Source organism: Rhipicephalus sanguineus, chromosome 8 (genome assembly GCF_013339695.2).
Source record: "Rhipicephalus sanguineus isolate Rsan-2018 chromosome 8, BIME_Rsan_1.4, whole genome shotgun sequence".
Taxonomy (NCBI): Eukaryota; Metazoa; Arthropoda; class Arachnida; order Ixodida; family Ixodidae; genus Rhipicephalus; species Rhipicephalus sanguineus.
Genome location: NC_051183.1, coordinates 146,928,088 through 146,951,013, shown reverse-complemented (window position 1 = coordinate 146,951,013; position 22,926 = coordinate 146,928,088). Strand labels below are relative to the sequence as shown.

Here is a 22,926-nt window from a genome sequence, read left to right as displayed (position 1 = left end):
GAGCATTGTAAACTGAGGCAGCGCAAAACCACGGTGTCTTTAGAAAGCATTCGAAGGGAGGGAGGGAGGGAGGGAGGGAGGGAGGGATGGAGGGAGGGTGATCAACACATCGACGGAGAAGAAAAAGAAGATGGCTTTCATTTCCGAGTCATCTTAGGTGATTGCATAAGAGACCCTGTGAGTTTTCATGATAGCGCTTACAGAAGAAGCTGAATTCTTCATTTTTCTACCGCTACTGCGTTCGTGTTCGTCCTTAGGGATTGGCAAAGGGGAGGTGAGGGTAAGAGATAGGCGAGGAAGTGCCAACAGAGATATAAATACGCGTGAGAAAGAGAGCAAAGCTGCAGCCGCTTCGCTTCCACCTCAGACGAGATAACTTGATTTTCTTCGCAAGGAGAGGGATTACATTTTATGTCCCGGTCGGAGCCGTGCCGAGAAATATAGGAGAAAAATAAAAGTTAGAAAATACGGAAGATTACTTCTTTGGTATTAGTGTGGCCATTCACAAACTCGTACGAATCTCCTTACTGCCTCAATAAGAGACGACTTCACCTGCAAAAGAAATGATTTCTGCCTAGCAGGAAAATTACGCTAATTGGTATAGTACTGAAAAACAAAGATCATACGTTGACATTTAATGTGTCACAGTAGAAAATTTTCAGATTAAGTAAAACGTCAATAATGGGCGCTGCTTTGTTTCGAACTGCTACCGAGCAGCTATCTTGAACATTCACCTAAGCTATTTTATTTTGTATTTTATTTATTAAAACCCCCAGGGCCAAACGCATCGAAGAGGGAGTTGCACCAAGCGCATTTCTTCTCAACTAATTCATGGTATGTTCTTTAATAAAAAGGCTCGCTAGCAATGAGAACAATGCAAAACAATCGCACTGAGAACATTAATATAGTCTCACATAACCGCTACCACTTATAACATGTTCTGAATATAACACAGCTGTAACAGTCATAGTTAAAAATAAAGTGAGTTACTAAGTGCTATACAGCGCATGCGCGTCGTATTATCCAGTGGGCAATTATGCCATTTTATATGGCGCTGAATGTGTAAATATTAATTTGTGATCGTATCAAAAAAGTCACAGTTTCACGGCAAAGGCGAAGCAATGAATGCGATAGCAACAAATTGTAGTGTTACACGAAGTAAGGCTGGCAGCTAACTGTTTTGTATGCGATCTCGTGTAACTACAAAACGCTGGTGTAAGAGAATACGGCCGTCCCCGGGAGCGATGCTTCGGCCGCGTTCTTCGCCCCCGCTCGCGTTGCTTTTAGCCACGGTAGAACATACAATGCACGGGGGGATTTTATCAATTCGGACTTCATACCGGAAGGGCATGACGGCGACGGCGACCGCAAAAACCCGTCGAGACTGTCGAAGCTGTGTACCCGCCAGCTGCTCACACCACTGCGCACCTTTCATCCTTTTTTGCCAAGACAGCACAAGATTGGAATGGCCTGCCTCCTGACGTTGTGCACCACTCCAGTGTCATCACCTTCAAAGCAGCGATTGAACAACTACTCACTTAATCCATTGTAAAAGCCCACCCCTCATGTAAAACCCCTTCACTGGGGCCTTTGAGGTATTGTAAATAAATAAATAAATAAATAAATAAATAAATAAATAAACGTTAAAAGCCTCAGTGAAGGTTTATAACCCTAGCCTGACTCTTTCTTGGTCAGCATCATGCTTGCTCTACAGACTACTGAACATATTGGTTAGTGAATTGTTTCAATATTACAATATGAAGAAAGGTTCAAGGCTTGTTTTTGTAAAAAGTCTATTACTTAATTCATATGTAAGTTTCCCCTCTCGCGATAAGGTTCGCCTTTAAGTGTTTCACCTACGTAACCGTACTACCGCGTACATTATATAGGCTGGTTGAAAGTGTCTGTGTCGTTCGTGATTGCAACACGAACGACACAAAATCTTCTGCTACACTGGATCTCGCACGGCATCGCGTTAAAAACTGCCTTCAGCTGCCCACGAAGTCAAGTGCGCAGCTCTGTCGACGCAAAAGCTGTGTCACAAAAGCAAAGCATTGCATCGTGTGACATGTCATGTCAATCATTTAACTAAAGGCTGCCTTAAAATTACCCGCTCATCAGAAAGAGCTCAGCGACAATTCGCCATAGTCTTCATCGTCATCAGCAGCCTCAAGAACGCGGACTGGCATATGCGTAGTATAATTCGAGGTGCCCCGCCATGTGAGTTGCCTTATAGGTGATAGCATTAAAGATGCCTAAGCGATAGAAAGGGATGTGTCACTGTTCTTCGCCAGCGGCCCCACCATAGCATTCTCTCAGGCCCGGTTAAGCAGCCGCTCTGAAGCTCCCCACTCATTATAAACTATGCCACGCTTCATCATCATCAACAGCCTGGCCATAGCTTTCTGCATGGATCGGCTAGCATGGGCACTCTCATAGCTTCGATTGCAATGAAAGAATAGCCAATGCCCTTGATTTCCACACCATCGCTTAACTTTGACTTTGTAAAAGAACAGGCACTCCGTATGACAAACGGAACTTCGTTTGCAAGGTAATTTTTGGACAAGAACCATACGCGACATCATTTCAATGAATGTATGCTTATTAATCCAATGCTTTCTATGCTCAGTACATGCAGTAGGAGCCCTGAATGATTTACGACAGGCTTTTAGAAATTCACTCCTGGAACTTACGCTTTTGCTGTGCGGCGCGTTGCGTATATACATGGAGATTTGTTTTAACAAGGCCCTGTAACACTTTTCGAACATGGCCAGAAAACGCTGCCGATCGGTAGTCGAGGCTCCTGCGAAAGTGTGAGCCAAGGATTGCAGTGTAGCACGCGGAAATAAATTTACAATCAAGTTTAAAATCCAGCAAAAAATCGCTTGCTCTTCTATCGACAAATGATGCAATAAGCAGGCTTATGACTTAGTTTGCCTTAGGGCAATTGGCTGATTCGAGCATCGTGAGCTGCATAGTTAACGCTGCCGCCGCGTGGGGCCGCGACGTGCCCGCGCTGCGCTCTATGCTGCTAGAATAACATACGATATGGTAATACACCAGCGCGCTTGCGATCAACCTAAAAGTGAGCCACGCCTTTCCAGAAAAAAGTCCCAGTCTCGCCGCAACAGCGAAGCAATGAATACGATAGTAACAAAATAGGATGTAAAGCGGAGAACAGAAAGCAGCTCGAAATTTCCAGCGTGTCGCTCAAGCGCCAAGGAGGCACGAAAAGGACACACACATGACGAGCACGAACTATCAAGTGTCACAGATCGACACTTCAAGCGCGCTGCACAAACATAAAAAATGATGCTCGAAACGAACGCACACGTATACACAGGACAAGCGCGAACTAAGAACTGTCACTGTTGTTACTTCTTTTTGTTTGAATAGCGCGCTCCTTTCGCAAATGCGGCCGCTGCAGCGAGTTAAGTGACCTTCGTAGGCTCTCCAAAAAACGGCAGGAAGTGGAAGATGGAAGCTGCGATGAAAAAATCCGTAAAACAGGGGGTCGGTGCTCGAGCCAACGTTTCGACAAGTGGACTTGTCTTCTTCAAGGCTGGAACTGATTTCCTTAGCTATCGTGTGTATATGCTTCGTGCCCTCTCCAAAAGAGGGGAGAAGGGTTGGGGAGGGGGGGGGGGGAGAGGCCACCGCGACGACTGGATGAGTCATAAGGAACGAGAAAAAAAAAGCGGGGGGCGGGGGGGGGGACGGGAGGGTGTACATTTCACTGAATGATTGTCAATGGAAGCACGTGGCATTTTAACAATAGTAGGTTCGAAATGCCTAGAAGAAGGGATTAAGTCTCATTCGTTTTCGTTGTGTATGTACCATATCGAATAGATTCAAGAGCCCCCTTAGAAACGTTAATGCCTGCTGGCTGGAGTGTATTGAACTTGTGAATAAGGTATGACTGTATATTTTCTGTCTCTTGGGGATCGGAAGTTTGACTGAAGTATGTAAAGTTTGAGATCTTCGAAGTTGTGACCTGCTACATTAAAATGCTGTGCCACTGCTATGGGTAACTTTTTCGCTGTGTCCGCGCGATGCCCGTTTAATCTAACATTAACAGGTTGTCCCGTTTCGCCAATGTACCGTTTTTGACAATATGAGCATTCGATGATGTAGATAACGTTTGAACTAGTGCAGGTAAAACTAGATTTTATATGATGGACGTAATCACTTCCGGTGCTTTTAACTATAACGTCATGTTGAAGGTGCTTACAAGCCTTACATCTTGGACGAGAACAAGGTGTTATGTGGGCAGTAGAATGAGGGTTTACTTTTGCGTGCACTAACATGTCCTTAAAATTTTTATTGCGGCGATACACGACCTTTGGTACACCGGGAAACGCTTTTCTAAGGCGCTCGTTGCTTGCCAGTATTGGGTAATACTTACGGAGGATATTATTTATGTTTGGTAGCGCATTTGAGTATTTGGTTATAAATGCTGGCGGCTGGTTAGGCTGTGCTACGGGGGTCCTTTGAGCTAGTGATGATTTCCTATCTAGTTGACATGCTTCGTTGAAGACCTTGTTTAGAGCATCATGCGGGTAATTTCTTTTAACTAATGTTTCCTTTAGGTTGCTTAAGTGGCGAACGTAGTCGCTGTCATCGCTACAGATCCTTCTTATACGCCTCGCCAGTCCTACAAATATCCCTTGTTTGCAGTGTCGCGGGTGATGACTTGTGTAATCTAGGTATTGCTGGCTATCTGTTAATTTTCTGTAAAGCGTCGTCTTTAATTTTCCTGCTTCAATAGATACCGTCGTGTCTAGGAAGTTAATTTCACTGGATGAATGGTGCATGGTGAATTTAATACTAGAGTGAAACTTGTTACAGTGGTCAACGAATGCGTTTAGTGCACTTACGCCATGTTCCCATATGATAAATATGTCGTCTATGTAACGGAGATAGGTGGAAGGCTTCACTGAACATGACTCCAACAGCGTAGGCTCTGTAACTTCGTAGGCTCTGTAACTTCAGCGCGGACATCGCGGTGGAAGCATAACACATACAAACCACCCCCCTCACGAGATAAGCGCACGCGTAGGCGACCACGCCCTGTAGGGCAAAGTGCACCTAGCGAGGCAGGAGGCGCGCGCGCATCGCAACGAGCTGTACTGATTGAATGTGGCGATATTCACCCAGGTATACGTGTGGGCACGAATCTACAAGAAGACTTGGGTTTTAGGGGCAACAATGGAAAGCTGAACACGTCTGCGATAGAAATAAGTAAGAGACGGTTACAGTATTGGTGGCAGAAAAGTAGAAATAAAGTATAAAAATAAATAATGGAGAAAAATAAGGTCATTCTGCCTTAAGAGGCAGAGAGATGGACCGTGAATTTATATTTTTTTTTGGTAGAATAACATAGATTTAATCAATGTAGATAAGGTATTAGGTCAACATGAAACAAGGAAGTTTTTTTCTTTTTTTTTCTTTTTTATTCGAGCCTGGTGGCAGACATGTCACCACCCCATTATAAAGCGGACGCTCATATCATCCATCCATCCATCCGAGCGGGGCGACGGCCTTTAAAGCGCGCCCCTCGCGCCCTTCGCGCCACCTCGCTAGCAACCCAGAAAGCACGCTGAAGCAAATGGTGTATATAAATAGCTCCCCGTTAGCATGGTGAAAGACGTACTCTTCTTGGCCTAGCCGTCTAACGCCGCGCGCTGCGGAGCGAGAGATCACCCTTTTGATACCGCGCTTCGGAAAAAAAAAATTCTGAACTATTTTTCTTCGTGGCTTTTACATATACATTTTGCCGCTCAAGGTCAAACTTCAGATATATTACGCGCTGTTTAATTCACATGTAATGTATTGCGCTCTTGTATGGGCCACGACAAGCAAAGCAAACGTAAATAAAGTCATCACTTTGCAAAAAAAAAGATAATCCGCCAAATTGGAAATATTGACCCCTTCGGAACAACGTGTGAAGCTTTCCAAGAATTCAATATAATACGAGCTGACAACCTTTATACATTTCGCTTATTGCACACACTTTATTTCTCGAATAGGGAGCTGTCAAACTTCTTTAGATCACTGTCATGCCTTGAGCGTCGTGTCATTACAGTTCCCAGAAGAAATAGAGACATTTGGTTCGTACCGCGTTTCCGCACTACGTATAAATACCAAGCCTTGGCCTCCAACGTTCCCACAACACTCAACACGCACGAAAGTACGATCACCTGCAACAAGAAATAATTACACTCTCATTTCTGCTCTCTGGCGTCACAGGAACATGCGCAACAAACTTTTCTTAGAGTCTATTTCATATTTTTCATAGTTTAGTCTAGTGTATAAATACATTCTATCATGTTACATCTTGTTATTTTGCATTATATTAGTGATATGTACATATGTGTGTTTCACGAAATGTATATATGTGTGCTTTTAGGTGCCTAAGTGCCAATGTATACGATGGTCTATGCACGATGTACATTGATTTTTGGAAACCCTTTTTTTATTACACATTTATAATATGTATCTCAAAAAAATAATCAGATGTGAAATCATTTTTGAAGTAGTATGTACTGTTCATGTTTTATACTGCACTTGCATGTTATGTACCTCTAATCATTTCCGCACTACTGCCATGTGTATGTACAGGTAACCAGGGCCTTTGTCAAGCCGTTCTCACGGCTGTTAGCCTTGGCGACCTTCCAGTTCTGTCTGGTAAATAAAAAAATTGAATTGAATTTGAATATGCGGGACATGACGGCGACGCCGACGGGGACGGCAATAAACAGCCATGTGTGTCCATATAATTGCTATCGCAATAAAATTGAAAAGGAGGTGTTCAGGGTCATGACGTGCGCTGCCCTCCTGTCATGACCCTCTGTGTAGCTTTCAGCGCGCTCTCTGGGACGAACGGAGAGAGAAAGCGCTTAAAGCGTGCCTCTGTAACTCCGCTCGTACGTGACGGGTTCAAAAAAGTTTTGTGGCTGTCGATTCGCGCGGCAATAAGTTCCGCTAATGAGCCATTCGATGAATGCTTGGAGAAGTGCTGCAGGCCCCCTTTAAATGATCTGTGTAAACTTAACCAGAATACTCGTTGCACTCAGGGCATTCAGGTAGCGTTTGGCGTTGCACTCTGTAACTGGTAACTCTGTAACTGGTAGCAGAGTTGTCAGGCAGCATAGTTATACGAGTAAGTCAGACAGCACACAGTTATATATTGCCACGCGAGCTTCTTTTTCTATTGTAGAATAGTGTGCTCCCGCCTCGGATAGCGACCGAATTTCAGGCAAATGCCCATTTTGTTCCTTGCGTTCCCATCACCCCACACTGATATATGATTATAAATAAGAGGTTAGGAAGCACATTTGTAGTGCTTTTATAGTGCCTATAAATGCCTATTTTGGTGTTTTTGCCTAAATACCTACAAATGCCTATGAATGCCTATTTTCAAATTCGGCGCCTATATGAACACTATTTAGCCTCAAGTTTCGCTTTCGGGTGCAGTTTGAGACCGTTATGCCTGGTACCGGGCCACAATGACTGTTCGTAACTCTATCTACACCTGCCCTGGGAAGCTGAACATCTTCAAACAGTCGCCCACAGGACTGGTTGCTTGTGAATGGTTTGTGATAACATATATGCCTGTCGAAAGGTCGTGAGTGAGCCTTTGGAAAGAGGGTCATTCCATGCCAAACGTCCCAACCATTTTGGCGACCATCTCCAGTGTATTCGAGAAATTAGCGCACCTTCGCACTCGTGGCGAAGATGCCCTAAGGATCAAGATGGCTCATACACACTACAGAACTGTCTTCTCTCACTCTACAGTCTAGCCAAGTGAACCAATAGTTCACCAAACGCTAAGGGCTAGCGCCATGAAGGACATTCGTATGGAACACTGAGGTCGCTTAAGTCTTTCCTTTCTGTGTTATGGTTTACGAGCCGGAAGGGATAAAGAAGGGGTTAAACAGCGATCAAAATTCAAACAGAAAGACGGACGGCTACATGACTCTTGTAGATGCACGAATTGCCCGGTTTTTGTAGGTGCACGAAACACGGGACCACTAGGGTGGTCGCTTGTTTCTTCATCTCGTCCCCGTCTCCTATTTCCCTAGTACCATGACCTATTATGCTCGAAACCAACTAGCCCAACTTATCGCCTTAACTGCTTTGCGCAGGCGCCTGTCTTGGAATGCGAACATCAAGTGAACTAAGAATAAGTTTTTCTAAAGAAGTGGTGACGCCCCCTAACATACGCGCACCTGTGCAACTGCGCAGGCTACAACTTCATATCGTCTACAGATGTTTATATCGGCAAAAGAAGGCGCAATATATTCTAAAAAAGAAATACGACCTCCCCCTGCTACCGAATTTTATTTTGACAAATATGGCGCTTGATACGTGAAACACCAGGAAATATGTGACGTCGCTGGTGAGAGTACAGAACGAACAGAAACAAAAAGTGGGAGCTTAGCGTATTCGAATAATTAAAAACATTTAGTCGCGATCAAAGTCAAAATGGAAGAAAGCATTGGAGCCATTGTACATCGCTCTAACAACACCCTTTGTACGAATGTGAACCTTATCAAAGGAAAGCTTTGGAAAGGCCCCCCGAAGTGTTTGGAAACACAGCAAAGCGAGTGGGCTTGTGGTAAACCCCGTAACTCTCGAAAGAGTCGTGCATCGGGACTCACACCGCGTAAGCAAGCCGGCGGATGTTTCCTTGTGTTGCCCATAGCAGCATTACTAACGTATAAGCTGACGGCACTACTTCTATAGTACCGCTTGCTGCTCCGCAAACAGGAGCATGGGTCAATGTTAGGAACGCCGGTTTGCAGCGCGTTGCGCCACGTGCATCGTCCTATTAGCAGCCACCAGAGGGGCCTACCAAGCCAACAAGGGGCGGTTACGCAGACGGCATCAGGTCGTTCCTTCTTCGGACTGAGACCTATGTCAATCGCTATTAGCGTTCGCGAACGCCAACCTGGACCGCACCGTAATCGGTAGCGAGACTCGCGCCTGCTACCTACCAGTCCTGAGAAGCTGAGCATCTTCAAATACTCGCCTACGGGACTGGTTGCTAGTGAATGGTTTGTAGGAACACATATGTGTTGAAACGTGCGGAGTGGGCCTTTGCAAGGAGAGGTTGGTGGGCGCCTCTATATCGTGTGAGCATGTCGCGAGTGTGCGTCAGGTCGCATATGCCAACCAGCCACGTTAAAGGCAGGGCCGGCCTTTGGTCGTAGTAGAGAAAAGAAAACGCATTCAAAAAGTCGACAAGAAAGGTGCGAAAGATGTCAAGTGTGAACGCATAGCCGAGGAACGGCTAGTCTGGTACGCAGTGCACTTGGCCACAGGTGTAGTGGGAGAGACGGGCTGGTGGCCGACGTGGCGGGGTGTCTTCGCGACGTTATATGGACGGCTAGAAGCGTAAACAAAGAGGTGTGAGATGCGTGACAACCGCCGAGATTGTGTGCGTTCTCTACGTCACCACCCCGTGGAACCTTGCGGCATGAGCTCCACGAGAGGCACAACGCGGTGGATTCAGATGATGATTTTGATGAGTGCTGACGATAATGAGATTACTCTTCCCTGAAAGATGAACCCCCCCTCCAAAAAAAAATTGGCAGATCCCACATATTTAGGAAAAGATTTCATTCGAAGCAGTCAGCGAGTATCTGCTTGTATACCGCATTTTATTGTATGGGGTAGTAGTTGTGAACATATAGTGGGCTTACCAGGCACGTCGATTACACTGGCGCCTGAAGCCTAGTTTATCGACCGCAGTAACGCCGGCCCTTACGTTAGAGCTCAAGTCGTGTTTCGTCGAAACGAAGTGCACTCTACGGTGCGATGATGCGTATGTCATAAGTAACGGCCGTTGGCGTCATCCTGCGATGTCGAGCAACTCTTCACTATAGCTTGCCGAGTTATGGGATCACATCTTCAATGTTTATAAGATTCTTATAAAAACGAATAGCGAACTCTGCAACTAAAATTGACATTTCCCCGACATGACGCCTGGATAGAATCTATTTCCGTAGCAGTTTCGTTGACTGGCGTGCTTCTGTGGTAAAATAATTGACTGCCATGCAGAATGCTTCGGTTCAATTTCGGCTTCAACCATGATTTTTATTCTTTGCATCCGTCGGAAGTTTTCGCTCACCGACAACGCTGCCGAAGCCGGCACCGGATTTTCTGCGACACGAGCGCCTTAAGGGTCCTGAACAACTTTTCCAAATAATCATCGAATGACCTCAGTAGCGGAGTTCACAGCATTACGAATCACTTGCCGAAAAAATTTCTCGTATCCGCTATCAGGTCAGCTGGAAGACCAATTCTCGACGTGAACAGTTTTGATTCGGTCTTCGAAAGGGAAGCGTAGCAGCGTTTCAGAGAGACGCATCCTCATGGTGACGCTATGAGCGTTTAGATTTGCAGGAAAGACATCTCATTTCACATTGGGAAACGCACACTTTTTGCAGAGTTGCGCGACAAAGGAAGCCAAATGGAAGTGTATGGGTGACAAGAAATTCGCACTGTGGCCACCGCAATCAGTTGTAGTACGAAACTCTATGCACCATGGCAACGGCGAATTGCCGGAACTAGCCGCGTAGGCCACGTTCCAAGATATCGTCCCTGGAAACGGCACGTGCTCTGCTGGCGTATTTGCGATTTGAAACGACATGGGGGGGGGGGGGGGGGGCAACGCACCATACATGAATGACTCTGATGTTTTTATTATGCATTTTTTTTGGCTGCGTTACTACGAAATGGCTTTGACGTATACAGTGTCTATTTGAGGATGCTGGATTACGAAACATTTTGTTTCCGTATTATGAAGACCGAAACGTAACATTTCACAGGTTTCGTGGTAAGCTTTACATTTTTCTGGAAAAAATGAACAATATTACGTTGAAATGAGTATCATAATCTCGAGCCCAGTTGCGGCACATCGTGAGCGAGCCTACATTTGACGAAGGAAGGCGCTCGCAGAGTCTGTGAAATGCAATGGCTGTTTTCGCCCGTGTAAAGTCACACGGTGTCTTGAGGCTAACTTCACCATGTGTGGTCGTCGCTTCAAGTTAAGGCGCGTTTCTGAAAACGGAGATAAGCACTTTCTATCTTCTCTCGGCCCAACGAGCGCGCTGGTAGCTAGACAGGGAGGAAGGACACGGGGGAAAGAAGTTATCTCAGCGCACGTATTGAAAGGCGATCGTTCTTTCCCGTTGTGATTCATGTGCGCTAGTGTGGCTCACTTCCTAATGCTAGCAGACGTAGTGCTAGCAGACGCCAGAAGGTGGCGGCACCCCATGCCATCAAGCGCATCTGATCCAAACGGCGCTCTCAATTGGTTTATGTCAGCTTTTGGCAACGGCAACAATCTGCTGTATGACGACATACAGCCCGCGCCTCGACCACCGAAAAGCGTGAGGACTGGCTTCTGTTTGAAGACAGCGTGTTTGAGAAAGTTGAAGTCTCGCTATCCGCTGGCAAGTTCTCCTTGCTACGCACAACTGCAAGATTTGGCTGAGTTGTAGCAGCTCTCGCTTTCCGCACGGTGTGTTTTCTCAACAAGCCCGAGAGGTGGCTCATGACGCCTTTAACACTATCGCGTTGGATGTGCAAAGTATTCTGTCGCCGTTAGCGGGTTAATATAGACATGTGAATCGCGCGTGGCGAATATTCGCATTCCAAGGGGCTTGGTATGCGGATATGCGGCACAAATGACAGAGTGAAAGTGCTTCATGACGTAAGCGACTGGCATGTCAGGGCATTCATGTCATGATCTGTGAGTCGTGTTCGTCATACACTCGCGTTCTCCTATACCGGTTTTGGTGATGTAAAGCTCGTTGGTTCGGATTTCAAGGGACCGGAAAAATGTCTGAATTAACCGATTTCCTAATTATCGAAAGTACATGGTAAGCAATAAACAAGCGTCTATTGCATCATTTCATTTTCATTCCCTTGATCAATACGTAAATCTAGTACTAATTTTGCATAGGAGCAGTGTGAAATCAGCTACTTTCGTCATTCGCGACTTCGTACACGATGTGACCGCCACTCAAGTCCCCGTGTTTTAAGCAAAAACGTGCTCTGAACCCGTCTAAGCTTATTACGTACCGCCACCACCAACACCACCACGCACACGTAACAGTATTTTCTTTCGCCGCAGAAATGGCCGACAACTGGTCGTTCGTCCATCACAATGTAGCAAGCGAGCTTTATGCCCGCATGCGGACCGCGGCTGAAGCTGTTCATCCTCAACAAGTTCCACTAAGTTTGAGTTTTATGACGGAGCTCGCGTATTTCCCGAAGTAAAAACGGAGCTCCTAAGTTCCTCATCCGCTGTGGACCAAACGATCATAGCGTCCACTTCGGCTGTTCGCGAATGCCGTTTCATTCCTTTTCGTCGCACATTTGTGGCGCTTCGTGCTTGGCGCGCTCCGAGGATCGTCTGAATTCACCGGGTTGCGGCCACACATTACACACTTTACGAGAGTTTGATCCCATTAAACAATACGTATGCTTGCTGGGACCATAGAATACGTCCGAATGATCCTATTTTCCGAATTAACGGGGGTCGAATGAACGAGTTTTTACTGTATACAGGCTGTTCAAAATTAAGCTTTATAGTTTTCTTAAAATTCGATCAGCACTCGGAGGTACGAGAAAACCCCATCTGCAGGTAAGTTGTCTATCCAGGGGGACACAAAGTGAGACAATAATTATCGCTGTCAGCCGCCCGATTAACTAATACTGAATAACGAACTTTTTAGTGACTGCAGCAAGCGGGCATGTCTGTATTGAAAAGTTGGAGGCAGTCGCGCTTCTACACAGCATGTCTGTTCACCGAGCGCAATAGCCTTGCCCTCGGTGAACACCGGATAATCCCTCTCAAACGCGATATTTCCAAGGTGGACAACTACCGCCACCGCGGACGTCCGCACACGTTCGACTCGCATCGATTAAGCAACGAAGGCCCGCCACAGTGCCAACACACAGTTGTGACTACCGTTTAGCAGGCGCATTTTGTTTCACCGAAGCGCACTCGTGCCTCCCACGTGCTGGAACACACCTGATCATCCGCTTACAGTGCGGAGAGAGGGAAGATAAGAAATCCTTCTCGGTCGCCGTCAGGTAAGCCCTCTCGAACGCCACTGCTCCAGTGTGTGTGAATACCGCCACCTCGGGGAGCCGGAGGAAACCATCCTGGGCTGCTAAGACATTGAAAATCCCCGCAGAATTGTTTGGTGCTGACACCAGTAATGGACTTCATTCACTCACCCTCCCCTTTTCTTGTAAACGGCCGGCTAACCGCCATTCCTTTGGCCAGAGTGGAAGCTGCTTTTGCAAGCCCACACAGACGCCGACAGTGACGGGCTCGGTAAACCTCCGCGTCGCAAGGGATTGCGGTTGAACGCGTTTGGTCGTTCCAAACCCAACTTCAGAACTGTCAAGCCTCCGCCTCTTCGGAAGCACCAAAGTGAATGGAGGCTGGGATGCCGACACAGTCAAATCATTTTCCATTTCAAGGTGACTACGTCATTCGGTGATCCTAATAGTGACTAGGTTGTTCGACAGAAGTTTCAAGAACGCAAGCAATTGCCGGATGAGGGCGTCGCTAGTTTCACGGAGGCTTGGCACTCCTGCCGCGTCTTGCAACTTCGGCGCTTGAGAGGACTATGTCATTCGACAACACTTATTCACAGGTGTTAACGTTCGCGGACGTGCACTGCCGAATGTTTTAGAAAGGGCCTTCTATTTCTTTGACGAAAACAGTTACTGTCGCAGGAGCCAAATGGAGCCCTTCACCCTCCGTCCTGTTCAGATAGTTTCTACTGCCGGACATCATGGCGCCCGTTCTTTGACTGCTGGGGCTCGCCTGCAAGATGGTGGTCCTCCCTCATCATCTTTTCAAGGTGGCACACATGACGGTCCATTCGCTCCATTTTCGCAAGGACGTCGGCGGACCTTCCACTCGTTTTAGTGAGGAATCGCCGCCCGAGCGCACCGCACAGAGTTTTGACCACCGAGACTGTAACGTTCGGCCCCGGCATTTATCACTGGGTTAATCCCGACGGTTATTTATGTTTTTGCGTTTCTTAATGGGTACGGTGAAAGCGAAATCACTGACGGCGCAGTCACCGGCGCGCCTTTTTATATTTTAACGCGACAGCGTTAAAGAGCTCCGCGGAATTTCCAGCGTCGGCGTCGGTGTCGGCGTCGTTGGTTGTGAGCGAAATGTCATCATCCAGTCCGTGACCGAAAAATCGAGAAAAATGTAAATAAAATAGTTAATAAATATATTCGAACCCAGGCCGTCTGCGTGCTAAGCAGATGTTCTACCACAGAAGAACGCTATTGCTTGAAACTTCCTCGAAAAAAAAACACACTATATGAATGCCAAGTAGTGGAATGAGTCTTCTTAACGTATCTAATATTACGCGGCAGAAGCGTAGAATCGCGCCAGCCATCAAAACATGTCAATTGTGCAAGGAGTGGGTGTTTTAAAGGGCCACCCATCACAAAGCGCTCAGACATATTTAATCATCATAAGCTGCAAAAGGATCAACAAAGTGAGCAGCTGCGTAGGTTCGCGTGTTGTCTTACGGGCGCGTAGGGGGCCCTTCGCTGATTCGCTAGAGGAAGAATGATGGCGCAGTTGGCACTTAGCAACTGTACTTGCAGTAGGCATTCTGCGATAGTTTGAAACGGCCCATGCTACGCGCACAGTCATTCGTTTCCTTACGGCACGGTTGAGGCATGCACTGAGAGCCGAAGGAAGGCTAACAATTGAAAAGGCGATGCGCATGAGGCCCAATTACGCTATCGCGTTCTACTCTTGAAGGCGAAGCTCAAGCGTCCTCCAGCCCACATTAAATATACTTAATTGCTAAACTACAGCATACCCAAAATAAAGCTGCCCCATTTATAACTAGAATCTACATACATCATCCCAGCGTCACTAATATCAAAGCATCACTGAACCTCCCATCACTGGATAAAAGAAAACTGGTGGCACTGCTATCTCATTTTCACAGGCTTTATTATAATCATTCGTCATTTGCTCTCTCTTACATGTTGTCTGCTCATCGCATTTTCCCCCGCCGAAATCACCGCTTCAAAGTTTTAGTTCCGTATGCGCGTACTAACCTCTTAAATAGCTCGCCACTGTTGTGTGCCATCCGTCATTGGAATGATCTACACGGTGCTGTGACTATAAGAAACCACGACGCATGTGTACAAATGTTAAATATTTCGCTTAATATCGCTTAATAATTTTGTTAAACCCTTGTGCCTAAACCATGGAATATATTTTGTATGCGCGTTGTTATTCATTGTCTGGCTCATTTATTGTGCTGTTAACCAGTGTACATATGTTTCATTGTAACCTCCCCCATCTTCACTGTAACCCCCACCCCACCCCCCTATGTAATGCCCGCCGTGGGCCTTAAGGTATCTGAATAAAAAAGTTCACGCAGGCGTCTGTAGTGGAATCCAAGCCTAAAGTCGACCAACTGTAAGCTTTTCTAAAGGAGTTGCGATGCCCCCTAAAATACCGGCGCCAGTACAGCGGAATGGAAGCCGTTTTAATGTCATTACCACATGCGCATACGTCGACGAAAAAGAACGCCACAATGTGCTTGAGAACAAAAGCAGAACCCAGCATGTGTCCAGAAATTTTGCTCTGCCAAGACCAGGGTGTCGGAACGGAACGAAAACCGAAAACGAAAAATGAAAAAAAACGATATTTTGGACCGAAACGAAAACGTAACCGAAACTTTATCTGTTATTTCGTTCCGGAGTGAAAACGAATTTTTTTTCAATCGTTTTTCGGTTCACGAGAAAACTTCGCAATCCGGAGCAACTGAGCTAGTGCAATGTGAGCATATCTCAGGGTACAGTATTAGCGCGTACCTCAGGCAGGAATTCCAAAGATATGTCGAAATTGTGCGAAAAACGAAAACAGTGGTAACCAGAGATGTTTTATTAACGCAAGTGGATGATTGCGCGCCTGCCACGCAGGCTAGCGTACAGAGGGCATTGTCGGCGCTGAAGTTTGTTACAGCGAAAGCTGTTATGAGATCACAACGGCTGATTTTGGCGCCATAGTTGTCAACCGCCGCCGGTGTCCGTGACCGCTATCGCGTGATATAAAAAAAATAAATGAGAAACAAATTTCTAGGATCGGATGGCATTTCAACCCGCGCCCTCTGCGTGGCAGTCGGGTCTTCCACCACAGTGCCACGCTAGTGCTTCTATGCTTGCGAGGAGCGCTTGACAAGCGTGAGTGCTGACGAGCAGTGCGGCCCAGTGTTCCGTATTCGATACAAAGATACAAGGTGCCCGAGCGGTGCACTGTTCCAACTAATACCAGCAGATCTAGAGGGTCTTATTCCTCATTAACCAAAGCTTATTTTTCTCCATATTCACAACCGCTCCAGACACGTGGCAATACTGCTTAGTCTTCTTGAATACTACTTTTGTCAGCATAAAAATACGCTACGTCGTCATTTTAGGATTAACACATTTAAGCATAAACAATATTAAAACACCACCATTCGTTCAAACATGCTGACCATGCAAATACTATAGGTAGCGGGAGAACTGCCCCTATGGGAATTAGTAGGGTGGTTGTACTGCACAAGATATGTAACCAAGCTACTATCCCTCGACCTTGGTAACCTGTTTTGCGTACTCTTGCAGTTCTTAATGCATCTGATGACATCAGCTTTATAGGGCGTTCATTCTTAACTCAATAAAACTATCAAGATGCCTTTATTACGTGGAGGAATTACACTGATGGAATTGAACTGCCCGGCCATTCCTGGAGTGCGAATGGGCTAAGTTTTTTCATTCCGAGGAATTGAAAGGAATGGAATTGCGGCAAGTTCTAATTCCCCGCAATGGAATTGAAATGGAATGGAGGCGCCCATTGCGCCACACTGCTTCCCACCCACTGCGAAGTGCTCAGCCATAATTCTTTATCATCATCAGTAACAGCGCAAAGTGCACATAATGCCTTACAGATGTGTAGCGTGTACCGCGAGACTCTTGAAGAATGACGAAAAATGGCATAGTGGGAACTTCTCTACTTCAGAAGAATTGGGATGATTTATGGCGTAGTGGGTGCCTTGCATGTGTACTTGTATTATTGCCCCAAGAGACTCTCCAGCGGGCTCTACAAAGTCCGCTCTTCCAGCTTTCGTTGTGACTGTGCTGCGTGTGTCGCGCAGGCCTGGCGATCTTTTTATGAGAACAGCGGTCTCGCACATCGGAGAGTACACTCAATGACGTGCTGCTTCTGAGATCGTGCTCACTCCCTTGACACAAAGCATTGAGCCCACTAAAAAATTCGTATTTGTCTTTTGGGAAAATAAATACTAAATTAATACTGGTTTGTGCTAGTTGGTAGAAATTCGTGGTACAGTTACTTCCGCTCCTCTGAAGAATGTATTTTACCCTTGTCCCACTTTCCTAAGAGCAGGGCATGTAACTACATCACAAATCCAATGTTCGTTATGATTACCTTAACTTCAAATGTTTCCATAAAAAAAAAACGTTACGAACCGTTACGGAACATTTTTTTTTTTCGTTCCGGAACAGAAACGGAACGGAACTTTTTGCGGTGGAACGAAACTAAAACCGAAACGAAAAAATCACAGCATATCCACGGAGTGAATGATGATGAGTGGGCGAAGCTGCGGAGGTTCATCGGTAAACCGTGAATCTTCCGTGAATTCTGCCCAGTACATCATCACCGACGTGAGATCGGGCGCGTTTATACTAAAGGTTCGATGAGTTATGACGACTTGCAGCTCACTTTAATTTTACATGTACGCTGTGAATTTTCATTGTTTAGAAAACCATTGCTTTAGAAAACATCTGACGTCTTTCGTTAAGCAGCTGGCGTCTTTTCGTTTTGCTTTAGAAACATCTGGCGTTCTTTCGTTTTGCTTTTACAAAACATCTGGCGTCTTTCGTTAGTTTATTTCATCAATCAACGGCGTTTTGAACAAAATTTTTATTGTTTAATCACGCACAGGAGAAATCTCACCAGGCACTACCTTGGAGGTAAACAATGGCTGCTAATGGGAATGAGAGACAGAAGAAGTCGGCTTTTAGCTAACACTTACACTTCTACTTCTGCTAACGTTTCCTACTGGAACATGCCAATGGCTGCTAATGGGGAATGAGAGACAGAAGAATTCGGCTTTTAGTTAACGCGCACGCTGCGAATCTTTTATTGTTCAACAACGCACAGGAAAAATCTCCCACCGGCACCACCTTGGAGGTCAAAGCGTAAGACTGGTTACGCACTACGACTACTACGACTACGACTACGAGGGACGAACGGGTGCCGCCTTAAGGAGCTTCGCCCCTAAAATATTTCGTTCCGACACCCTGGCCAAGACTAACTCATGGCATGAAGATGCCTACCAAATGTGCGGCCTCAAGGCTGAGAATGCAAAAGGAACGCAAACGAAAGGTGGGTGCTCTGCCAGTTCGAACAATTGCAGTAATTCAGACACCATGTAAGTAAAAAAGGGACGAAAGCGGAGAAGCCGCTATACGGATCGCCCTTTTTTGAATGATAAGCGCGTTAAAGGAACGCGTTCGAAAGGTCCAGCAACAAAGCGAGTGAGCTCGTATATACCCAGTAACAGTCTAAAAGGTTGAGCTGAAGACTCACACCACGCATACAGTCAGGCCACGTTCATCGAGTAGCCTACACAAGAATCGCTGGCAGATAAGCTGGCGACACTAGTTCTAAAGCGCCGCTCGCTACTCCAGATGGAGGAGCAACGGGGAAAGGGATCTGCTTATGCCGCGGTGCGTCTCCTCCATCGCCCTCTTAGCGGCCACCGGGGAGCTGACAACGGACGATGCGCAGGAGGCGTTCCAGAGCTCCCGTCAGCTCGTACGAGCACCAACCTGGACCGCACCGTCATCGGCAGCGATACTCGCGCTTGCTGCCTACCAGTCCTGGAGAACTAAGCATCTTGAAACACTCGCCTACAGGACTGGTTACTTGAGTATGGTGCGGTAACATATGTGTGTGCAGAAAGGTCGGGAGCGGGCCCTTGCGCATGGAGCTTGCGAGGGGCCGCTCTGTGGTGTGCGATCTGTCACGAGCGGTAGTCAGCGCGCAACTATCACGAAGCTACTTTACAGCAGTACCAAACTCAACCATTGCATCTCCTAGCGTAATAATTTAGCTTTAGTTTGGGTTAGTGGTGACGTCGAGGACGTACTTATGCGGGGGGGGGGGGGCGATTTTCAGCAGTGACGGACCTCAGCGCGTTGCCTTGCTCATGCCCATTACTGAAACATGCTGCGAGAGGACTTCTTAGCTAAGCACCGAACCGGCAGTAATTTGCGTATACGATCGTCTTCAAGACCGGCCGCCTGCACAAGGAGTCGGATCAGCTCTGGCGTTACCCTGTTAAGGCCGATGGCGCTCATCGTGATACCATGGCCTTCGCAATGATACCGTCAGTTACGTTTCTTCTCTCTCTGGGGTTTTTTTAATATTATAGCGGAAGAACAGCGCCGCGATTTTTGGCTGCGCGTTATTATCGAAGGTCGGCGATGTTCGCCTACTGGCGTCACGTTTCGCCAATTACTTACATCACGACGTCACTCGTTATCGCCGCATCTTCCACCCTGAAGAGAATGATGTTATTCTATCGGTACCCAGCACTATTACCAATATGTTACGGAGAAGGCACAGACTGAAGGCTACGTTTAGATATATTAAGAAGCAGCTACGCGGCACTTGGGCTAGCACAAAGACTATCGGACTCTTCTCAGACACGACCAACTTTGTCTTCCTCAATGGCAGGCACAGCTTTGTATCTCCGTCGTTCAGAAATGTTCGCGTAAACCGTATTTGGAAAGACACGTCCAGAGACCGATCTCCTTCTCTTGTTGTATTTAGTGCCTTTCTGCAACTGTGCAACTGCTAATCGTTTCCCAGTGCACGTTAGCATACTGGATATTTATGCTCCAGTTAGTCTCCCTGCCTTCCGTATAACATTTTCTTCTTTATAATATACATGTTCAAGTGCGCATATCTGGCATATATTCCAATTTTTCCAATTTGTTATCTAAGAGCTACGGCTGTCATTTGACAGCAAATCTGTCTTAATTTACCTTCTGCCGTCATCTTCGACGTCGTGGTCGTCGTCCTCGTCGTCGTCGTCGTCGTAGTAGTAGCAGTAGTAGTAGTAGTAGTAGTAGTAGTAGTAGTAGTAGTAGAAGTAGTAGTAGTAGTAGTAGTAGTAGTAGTAGTAGTAGTAGTAGTAGTTGTTGTTGTAGTAGTAGTAATATGCCTCACGGAGGTCACGTGTCCTGATGGACGATATTGAGGCTCGGAAGAAAGGGGCATAGCGCTGCGCGTCGCCGAGAGTGGCGAGAGAGAGCCTCGCTCGGAGAGGGAGAGACTCTCAACAATACTGCCTTTTCATCTACTCAAACTTTCTTCCGCCTCCTCATGGGGAGACGGTGTAAAACGACGCCTCACATAAGCTCATTCGCGAGGCGGGGCTGTGACGCGCGCGAGTGAGACCGAGGCAATGCTGCATCGTCTGCTCTCGCACACTGCATTACGACAGTTGGGGCGCCGGTGGAACGCTACCAGTCCGGCCGTGCATGACATGCACACCAGCAGCCCTTGCCACGCCGCTGACGGTATGGGATCAGAATTTTCGGTGATAGATCGTACTTCATCGTATTAGGTCACAGAGTTGAAATCCTAGAGGCGTCGGAAAACAGCTTCTTAGAACTCTATATCGGTGGACCTCAGTTATGGTTGTTTCGGGGACCCCTTGGGGACTGATGGAAGTGATTAGGGACCACTTGCAGCGAGAGAAAAGGCGGCATGTCATAAATTGACACACCATACAGCGTGAAATAGGTGCTTTTTATTTCTCCCTGGCAAAGAATGGTCAAAATAAAGTATCACGCCAATTCGATCTCAACAGCTTGTCAATACCTTGCGCGGTCTGCAGCCACATTCAACCTGTTCCTAGCTATGTTTGCTTTTCAAATATGCAATAAAAAGTACGCTTGCGTGCATATTTTGTAGAAACCTTCAGCGCAAGCTTCACAAATCATCTCATGGGGAAAAGGAAACATATGTGAGCTCCGCCGCAATGCAGCGTGTTTTGCGGTGAAGCATGCCAAAAAATCAGAAGGGGCCCTTCTCACGGGACATATTGTGTCTCCAAAAGATGCGTATTTTTTAGTTTCTTTTTTTTCAGAGATGAGTTTCGCGGACCCCAAAAAATGGCTTTGCGGGACACCTGGGTTCCACGGACCACCATTTGAGAACCACTGATCTATACCATCATGCGTCACAAAATTCAACACAAGGGCGAAATTATTTCAAAAACGTCTAGAGTCACTTTCCGAATTGGGAATGCGGAAAGCGCGGCAAACTTCCCGGGGCACCTCTTTATCTGACATCTAAGGAGGAAAATTGATTGCGCGGAGTCCTCCACGTGCCCAAAATGTCAGGAGCCGCTTGGAAGGGATAGAAGCGCTCCTTCATATCACGGATGAATATAAGAGAGGTGCTGCTAAAAAAAAAAAAATGCGACCCCAGAAAGAGCGTTTGAATAGACCGTAACAGTCGCAGTCGCAGCTGGAGGTCGACTCCGTATATAGCGAGAAGTGGGACTCCTCTTGAGCGTAACGCAACACTCCAAACGGAGTTGTGGAGTGTTTTCTGGAACACGAGCGTAAACAAATCTGCAAACAAACAGCGTAGAACTGGCTTCCACTTTCACGACCCCCCCCCCCCCCCAAAAAAAAAATCCAGAAAAGTCTACGTTGAAGGAACGACAAAGCACTCTCGGAAAAAAAAAAATGTCTTCATTCTCAACCTGCGGGAGGATTCGCAATTGGGTTTTCAAAGAACGCGACGGAATGCGCCGAAGCAAGCGAAATGAAGTGTTCGAGTGTAAAGGAATTCGCAGCGCAGAAGAATAGGTGCAAATACGATGGAGTGACAGACGCGTTCGATCCTAGGCTGCTCGAAAAAAAAACGAAAGCAGCAATGTAGAAGAAAAAATTGTCACGATGCCTTCAGGGCAATGGGAGGCTTATTGGACGTAAAAGAAATATTAAGAACGCTAGGTTAGAAGCTTTCATTCGCGCGGCGACTCGGCTCAGCGTGAAATAAAAGCTGGGTTTAGGTTTTGTAAATATAAAACAAAAATGCGCGGAGTGCACGGAATACAAAACGTTCCAAAAAGAACGTACAGCAATAGGAATGACCGCGCACCTCTCGAGAAAGAGACGGAGCGCGCATGAATAGAACTCGGTGCGTTGAAGCCGCTTTTACGCTTCAAAGGCACGAAGGAAGAAAACAAAACAAAAAAAGAAATGCCAATTATATAAAGGCAGTGACGGGAGCCAACCGTTGAGTCGAAACGGAGGCAGAATGACGTTCTTGCCGTGAGAACGTTTCGTTCTTTTGTCGTGATAAATAAGTGGTCTGGAAAAAAATGAAAAAAAGATGGAAACCCCACTGAATGGTTCAGCTCCCGCTTACTTTTTTTTCGTTTAAACTTTTTTAACACTTTGTCTCGCTCCCGCTTACTTTTTTTTCGTTTTAACTTTTTTAACACTTTGTATCGCTAAAGGCTCACGCTTAACGACAGAAACAAAAAAGCTGTGCCGGAAAAATTGGCGCGGTTTCGCGTTTTCTATGTTTTACTTCTGAGTGATTCGGCATTGCACAAGAACGTTTTCCGAAAGCGTTCTTTCTCAGTTGGACGAGAGGGGCGAGGCATTAATTTTTATTATTGCTGCGTTCTTGCTTCCACAATAAACCAATTACTGCGTGCTTCCGTCTAAAAAGAATGCGAAACAGAAGGCGAGCTCGCCGTGTCATAAGGCATTCGCTAAATTGGATATCGCGTAATTAGTGATCATGCATTTAGA

General features: G+C 46.4%; 1 protein-coding gene across 1 annotated transcript in view; it reads right to left on the bottom strand.

Annotated features, from left to right (window-relative positions):
• The window catches only part of LOC119402385 (uncharacterized), a 736,276-nt gene that overhangs the window by 71,271 nt on the left and 642,079 nt on the right, over positions 1–22,926 (bottom strand). The gene's annotated exons all lie outside the window — the stretch shown is intronic.